At 47.0% G+C, this 7,621-nt stretch overlaps 1 protein-coding gene across 1 annotated transcript in view; it reads right to left on the reverse strand.

Annotated features, from left to right (window-relative positions):
• The window catches only part of DDX23 (DEAD-box helicase 23), a 43,358-nt gene extending 41,470 nt beyond the window's left edge, over positions 1-1,888 (reverse strand). Inside the window, exon 1 of the mRNA XM_077483319.1 lies at positions 1,759-1,888. The gene's annotated coding sequence lies outside the window, so the exon portion shown is untranslated. The remainder of the gene's footprint in view (positions 1-1,758) is intronic.
• Between the last annotated feature and the right edge of the window lie 5,733 nt (positions 1,889-7,621).

Raw genomic sequence — 7,621 nt, forward strand, 5'->3', positions numbered from 1 at the left:
AGCAGTTGACAGCCTGTGAGGTGAGGGAAGCCAGGAAGCAACAATCCACACGGGGACATCTATACTTATTATCGGTGCGGCCCCAACAGTGCCCACAAGTGCTACCTCATGAGCGCACATCAGTGACGGAGAAAAATAACTTATTTATAAAATTATATACCAGAAACTAAGAAAAAAATTATTTTGTTTGTTTAGTAAAAAAAAATAAACTAAAAGCAATGCAGTCAGTTGTACAGCACAGCGACCTGACTGCACATGAGACAGGCGTACAGTGGATGGGGTCCAGCTCTTACTTCCAGTAAGGATGAGCTCTGGCGTGTTCGCATACTCCACGAGCAGAGCCCGCCAGGAAGTCAGCACACCACTGCGCTAATCGCAGGCAGTGAGACATTGCCCGATCTCTGCAGCCGCACATCTGGGCAATGTCTCACTGCCTGCGATTAGTGCAGCGATGTGCCGACTTCCTGGCGGACTCTGCGCGTGGAGTATGCGAACACGCTGGAGCTCATCCTTAAAGTGAAGCTCCACCCGATTTTAAGAAAATATATCAAGCTGATAAGAATCTGATAAAAACTGGACCCCCCCCCCACCCACCCTCCCCTTCTACTGTACCTTCTTTTTTCTTTTCATGTTGTCTAGCTCCTGTATCTTGTGATTGCGGATATGGGAGCTTGTGTCATTGTTCCCAGGAGTCAGTGTGGTGGCTCCGTTGCCATCACAATGGGGCGGGACTTCCGACGACGACGCACGTTGCAATGGCAACCTGAGCAGTTGACGGTGCTCCTAATTAAAGTTACTGCGCATGCACGAGATTGTGGATACAACACGCAGCGCATGCTGGTCAATCAGCGGCACTGTATGCCGGAAGAGGATGCCTGTGGGCTTCACAGGCAAGACGAGAACCAGCTCTAACAACATTTAAAAGTTTATTTTTACAAGAGAAAAACGGACATCTTTAAAACTGAAAACCTGGAACAAGTGAGTTATACATTTAAGGCCGGGTTCACACCGCTGCGATGCGGGAACGCCGCGAATCCGCTGCGTTTTCCCGCATCGCATTACTCCCGCCGGCAGTTCACACTGCCCTATGCGGACGGCTGGGAGTGTCAATGATATGTTAATGACACCCCCAGATCCGTCCGCATATCGCAGTGCGATCTGCCGACTCGCACAGGAATCGGATCGCATGGTGTGAACCCCCATGCGATCCGATTCTGTTGCGGACCAAAAAAAGGGTCCCGTGCGAGTTTGCTGCGGGAGCGATGCAAATTCAGCCATACTATCTGTATGGCTGAACTCGCATCGCTACGGAGATCGGATGTGATTTGCGGTGCGAATCACATCCGGATCTCCCCCCGCAGCAGTGTGAACCCAGCCTAAAGAACAATCTTTTTGATTGTACCAAAAAAATAAATAAACGTTTTGGGCACTGGAACCCTGCTTTAATCTCCAGTCCTCCCCGAGGACACCAATGTGCTCCCAGTCTGTACATCCTCCTCCAGCACCATATACATTGGACACAATACAGGACAGGAACTAGTAGGAGAGAACTGAGGCATAAGGCGCCCAGTGCCTCAGAGATGTACCTAGTCCCTATACAACTCATAAGGTGCTTCCACTGTGTGAAGGGAGAGGTGCTCTTGGAAAGCCTGGCTCTGAGAGCAGTGCCTGGTTTGTACAATGTCAGATGGTCTCTGAGGAAATACATTCAGTAATAGCTATACACCCATGGCCTCCCCCATCTGCATCACTTCTCACCTCAACTCCGCCACTCTCCTCTACTGGAACGTCGCTTTTTCGTTCTCACCAGGCCGCCATCTTACTTACACGGTGCATGCCGGGAAACCAGGACGCATACTACGTAATACGCAATATTTACCGAAAACAAACTACAAATCCCGGCATGCAGTTTGCTGGGAGAACGACACACTAGGGGATTGTGTTACAGGTACAGCGCCTCCAGTGGCAGAGAGTAGAACTCACAGCTGCCGCTGCTTATTGTCGATCTATGATAGAAAAAGCTGAACGTACACCTTGCTTGCAGAATGAGACAAAATCACCCCCCTGCATTTCCACCAAGTCTTTTTTTTTTTTTTAATATCATCTTCTTGCTAGCAAGACTATAACAAAAAGTAAATCAAGAAAAACAACACATCTGGCTCCAGGCAGGAGGAGCGCAATTCAGTGATTACATCCTGATTGGTGGAATAAAGAAATGTGACGTATGGCCATGCAGTTATTTCTGCTTTTATAATCGATTGAACTTCATAAAGGTGCTACTAAACAATGTTTAAAGAGGAAGTAAACCCCTTCAAACCACTTTGACCTACAGGTAAGCCTAGATTAAGGCTTACCTGTAGGTCCAAGCAATATCTCCTAAACCTATATGGTTTAGGAGATATTTGCCCGAAAATGGGCACCGCTGCGGCAAATCCAAGAATGGATTTGCCTAATTTGTCGACTCCCGTGCGCATGCGCGGGAGTGACGTCATCGCAGGTTCGCCGAATGGCAGAGGCGGAGCTGCGAGACGCGACTCCCGTGCGCATGCGCGGGAGTGACGTCATCGCGGCTTCGCCGCTGTCATTGGTCGGAGCTGCGAGATGCCACCAGCAAGATGGATGCGGCGGACTACAGGGATCAGCGGCGACTTCGCTGGCTCCTGTGTCAGGTAAGTGACACATAATGAGCTACTATGCGATGCATAGTAGTCCATTATGCTTTACCTTTGCAGGGAAAAAAAGAGGAAGTAAACCCATCAGGGTTTACTTCCTCTTTAAAGGGGTTGTAAAGGTTCGTTTTTTTATTTTCTAAATAGGTTCCTTTAAGCTAGTGCATTGTTGGTTCATTTACCTTTTCCTTCGATTTCCCTTCTAAATGTTTTTTTTTCTTTGTTTTCTTTGTCTGAATTTCTCACTTCCTGTTCCTCCTCAGTAAGCTGTTCAGTAAGCTGTTCTGGCTGACTAAACACCGCTCAGATGATTGTGTGAAGTTTACTGAGGAGAAACAGGAAGTGAGAAATTCAGACAAAGAAAAAAAACATTTAGAAGGGAAATCGAAGGAAAAGGTAAGTGAACCAACAATGGACTAGCTTAAAGGAACCTATTTAGAAAATAAAAAACAAAGCTTTACAACTCCTTTAAACAAATATTATATTCAGATATATACAGTGGTTAAGTTGACTGATGAGCTATGTATGGTCATGTGGCGGATTAGCTACAGTCACGTGAACAGCTTGTACTAGTGGACCGTTAGACGTAACGTCACAGGAGGCGGAGTCGTAGGGCCGCAGGACTATAAATAGAGGCAACAGAGGGCTGCATGAACAGTCTTCTTCCGGCTCTCGGCTGAGGAACATCTCCTCATTCTAGCGCCAGGCTGAACGGTAGCTATCGCTGATCACATAGGAAGGGCACTCTGCAAAACGCATACAAAGGAAGGGTAGAGGCATGTAGGGGCACACATACGCACTTTATTTATACACACGCACTCTATTTATTTGTATATCTATATATTAGCGGTGCATCGGGTCGGCACCGATCCGCGGTCTCGGCCATAGGAAAGGCCGCGGCTTCAGCCTAGTTCCAAAGCGGCGGCCATCTTGGTGCACCCGTCGGCGTTTACAAACTGTAAACAAACCGGCGTCATGATGACGCTGGTTCCTCTCTCCCCTCTGTACTGAGCTGTACAGTGGAGGGGAGAAATCGGATGGCAGCCATCCGAGCAATACTCTGCAATAATTACCCTTTTTTTTTTTTTTTTTTTTTTTTTTTTTTTAGTGTGTAACCAATTGCTTTTATTATTTTTACAGACATAATACAGTTCACATACACAAATCAGAACTCGCCATGAAACCAGACATTAGTAAATCCTGATGCATAGTACAGCAATGTAGTCATTGTCAGGATGGGGAACTTCTGAGTATCAAAAAGTGCACATGGAGGGGACAGGTGATGTTCTTCAGGGAGAACCCCTTTTTTAAAGAGGAAGTAAACCCTGATGCGTTTACTTCCTCTTTCATTCCCTGCAAAGGCAAAGCATAATGGACAACTATGCATCGCATAGTAGTCCATTATGTGTCACTTACCTGACACAGGAGCCAGCGAAGTCGCCGCTGTCCCCTGTAGTCCGCCGCATCCATCTTCTTGTTGGGGTCTCGCAGCTCCGCCGCTGTCATTCGGCGAAGCCGCGATGACGTCACTCCCGCGCATGCGCACAGGAGCCGACATGCGCGGCAGCTCCGTCGTTGAGAATGCTGCGCTCAGTGCGCCTGGGCGCCGCTGTCTACGGCGCATGCGCCGTAGACAGCGGTGCATGTTTTCAGGCAAATATCTCCTAAACCATATAGGTTTAGGAGATATTTCTTGGACCTACAGGTAAGCCTTAATCTAGGCTTACCTGTAGGTCAAAGTGGTTTGTAAGGGTTTACAACCACTTTAAGTCTACACCTCCATCCTGCTTTCCAGGTGACCACATACCAGTAGCTACCTTACCTCTGGTACCTTTTTGCTACAAGCTTTATGTACATTTGTTGACATTTGTTGATACTTAGAATCACACCACTCTGAATCTGATCATTACACTGCTGTACTGAATTTCAGGATCTGGAAGCAAGATCCCAGAATTGTCCTGAAACCTTTGGAGAATTTTCTTGTTAACGTTGACAAATTGAGTATGTAAAGTGTCTTGTTTTTTTGCAATAGAAACTCTTCTTCGAATATTTATTAAACGTAATAAAAATCCAAAAAAAGTCAGAAACCCAAAAAAATATTTTACTTAAAGGCAGTTTGACAATCCAAACATCCACAGACAAACTTTCCAAACTTTACAGTCATAACTAGAGCCAGATTTATACTTCCTGCCCACTTATACCAGCTGTCTTGTGCCACCCTCATCCAACTCCGTCAAGAAGCTAGTTTTAGCATATCACTAACAGGATCAAACATCATAGCTAAGCACAGCCAGAAATCTGACCATGGCCATTTTCAGGATTGGGCTTAACAAATGTTCTGTATACTGATGCTACAGTTGAGCTCAAAGGTCTGCACTCCCTGGCAGAAACTGTGAAACCCCGGCACCAACACTGAAAACACGACCGATCACGGCAAAAAAAATGTATTTTACTCAAGGATAGCGATCACATGCAGCCATTCACCATCACATAGTTCCTTAGATCCCCTTTAAATCACAATGACAACAGAAATCACCCAAATGGCCCAGACAAAAATTTTACATGCTACAATGCTTGGCCTTGGCACAGACACAGAAGGCGGCACACACAGGTCAAAATCGCAACCGAAGGTCCATTTCCCACATCTTACAATACAATACAATACAATACAATACAATACAATACATCTTACAATACTCTGCAATACATACCCTGACAATACTCTGCAATACTTACCCTGACAATAATACTCTGCAATACTTACCCTGACAATGCTCTGCATTACATACCCTGACAATACTCTGCAATACTTACCCTGACAATACTCTGAAATACATACCCTGACAATACTCTGCAATACTTACCCTGACAATACTCTGCAATACCTGACAATAATACTCTGCAATACTTACCCTGACAATACTCTGAAATACATACCCTGACAATACTCTGCAATACTTACCCTGACAATACTCTGCAATACCTGACAATAATACTCTGCAATACTTACCCTGACAATGCTCTGCAATACTTACCTTTACAATACTCTGCAATACATACCCTGACAATACTCTGCAATACTTACCCTGACAATACTCTGCAATACTTACCCTGACAATAATACTCTGCAATACTTACCCTTACAATACTCTGCAATACATACCCTGACAATACTCTGCAATACTTACCCTGACAATACTCTGCAATACTTACCCTGACAATAATACTCTGCAATACTTACCCTTACAATACTCTGAGATACATACCCTGACAATACTCTGCAATACTTACCCTGACAATACTCTACAATACTTACCCTGACAATAATACTCTGCAATATTTACCCTTACAATACTCTGCAATACATACCCTGACAATACTCTGCAATACTTAATCTGCCAATTCTCTGCAATACCCAGCAATAATCTGAAATACCCTACCAATACTTATCCTGCCAATACCCAGCCATACCCATCCATGCTCAGCCAATATTACATTGCGGGAGATGACGTGGGCGGAGGCCGCCCAGACTCATACTCTGGGCGCCGAGCCATTACCTGTGCGGAGGCGGCCCGGACTCACTCTGGGAGCCGAATCTTTGCCTGTGCGGAGGCCGCCCGGACTCTTACAATACAATACAATACAATACAATACAATACATCTTACAATACTCTGCAATACATACCCTGACAATACTCTGCAATACTTACCCTGACAATACTCTGCAATACTTACCCTGACAATAATACTCTGCAATACTTACCCTGACAATGCTCTGCAATACTTACCCTTACAATACTCTGCAATACATACCCTGACAATACTCTGCAATACTTACCCTGACAATACTCTGAAATACATACCCTGACAATACTCTGCAATACTTACCCTGACAATACTCTGCAATACCTGACAATAATACTCTGCAATAATTACCCTGACAATGCTCTGCAATACTTACCTTTACAATACTCTGCAATACATACCCTGACAATACTCTGCAATACTTACCCTGACAATAATACTCTGCAATACTTACCCTTACAATACTCTGCAATACATACCCTGACAATACTCTGCAATACTTACCCTGACAATACTCTGCAATACTTACCCTGACAATAATACTCTGCAATATTTACCCTTACAATACTCTGCAATACATACCCTGACAATACTCTGCAATACTTAATCTGCCAATTCTCTGCAATACCCAGCAATAATCTGAAATACCCTACCAATACTTATCCTGCCAATACCCAGCCATACCCATCCATGCTCAGCCAATATTACATTGCGGGAGATGACGTGGGCGGAGGCCGCCCAGACTCAGACTCTGGGCGCCGAGCCTTTGCCTGGGCGGAGGCTGCCCAGACTCATACTCTGGGCGCCGAGCCATTACCTGTGTGGAGGTGGCCCGGACTCACTCTGGGAGCCGAATCTTTGCCTGTGCGGAGGCCGCCCGGACTCACTCTGGGCGCCGAGACTTTGCCTTTGCGGAGGCCGCCCGGACTCACACTCTAAGCGCCGAGTCTTTGCCTGGGCGTAGGTCGCCCGGACTCACACTCTGGGCGCCGAGCCTTTGCCTGGGCGGAGGCCACCTGGACTCACACTCTGGACGCTAAGCCTTTGCCTGGGCGTAGGCCGCCCGGACTCACACTCTGGGCGCAGAGCCTTTGCCTGGACGGGGGCCACATGGACTCACACTCTGGGCGCCAAACCTTTGCCTGTGTGGAGGCCGCCCGGACTCGCACTCTGGGTACCCAGCCATTGATTGGGCGGAGGCCGCCCGGACTCGCACTCTGGGGCGAAGAGCCTCTGCCTGGACGGAGGCCGCCCGGACTCGCACTCTGGGCGCCGAGCCTTTGCCTGGGCGGAGGCCGCCCGCACTCGCACTCTGGGTGCTGAGCCCTTGCCTGGGCGGAGGCCGCCCGGACTCGCACTCTGGGCAC

Source organism: Lithobates pipiens, unplaced genomic scaffold (assembly GCF_037356315.1).
Source record: "Lithobates pipiens isolate NorthernLeopardFrog02 unplaced genomic scaffold, aLitPip1_a1.2 Scaffold_16, whole genome shotgun sequence".
NCBI classification, from domain to species: Eukaryota; Metazoa; Chordata; class Amphibia; order Anura; family Ranidae; genus Lithobates; species Lithobates pipiens.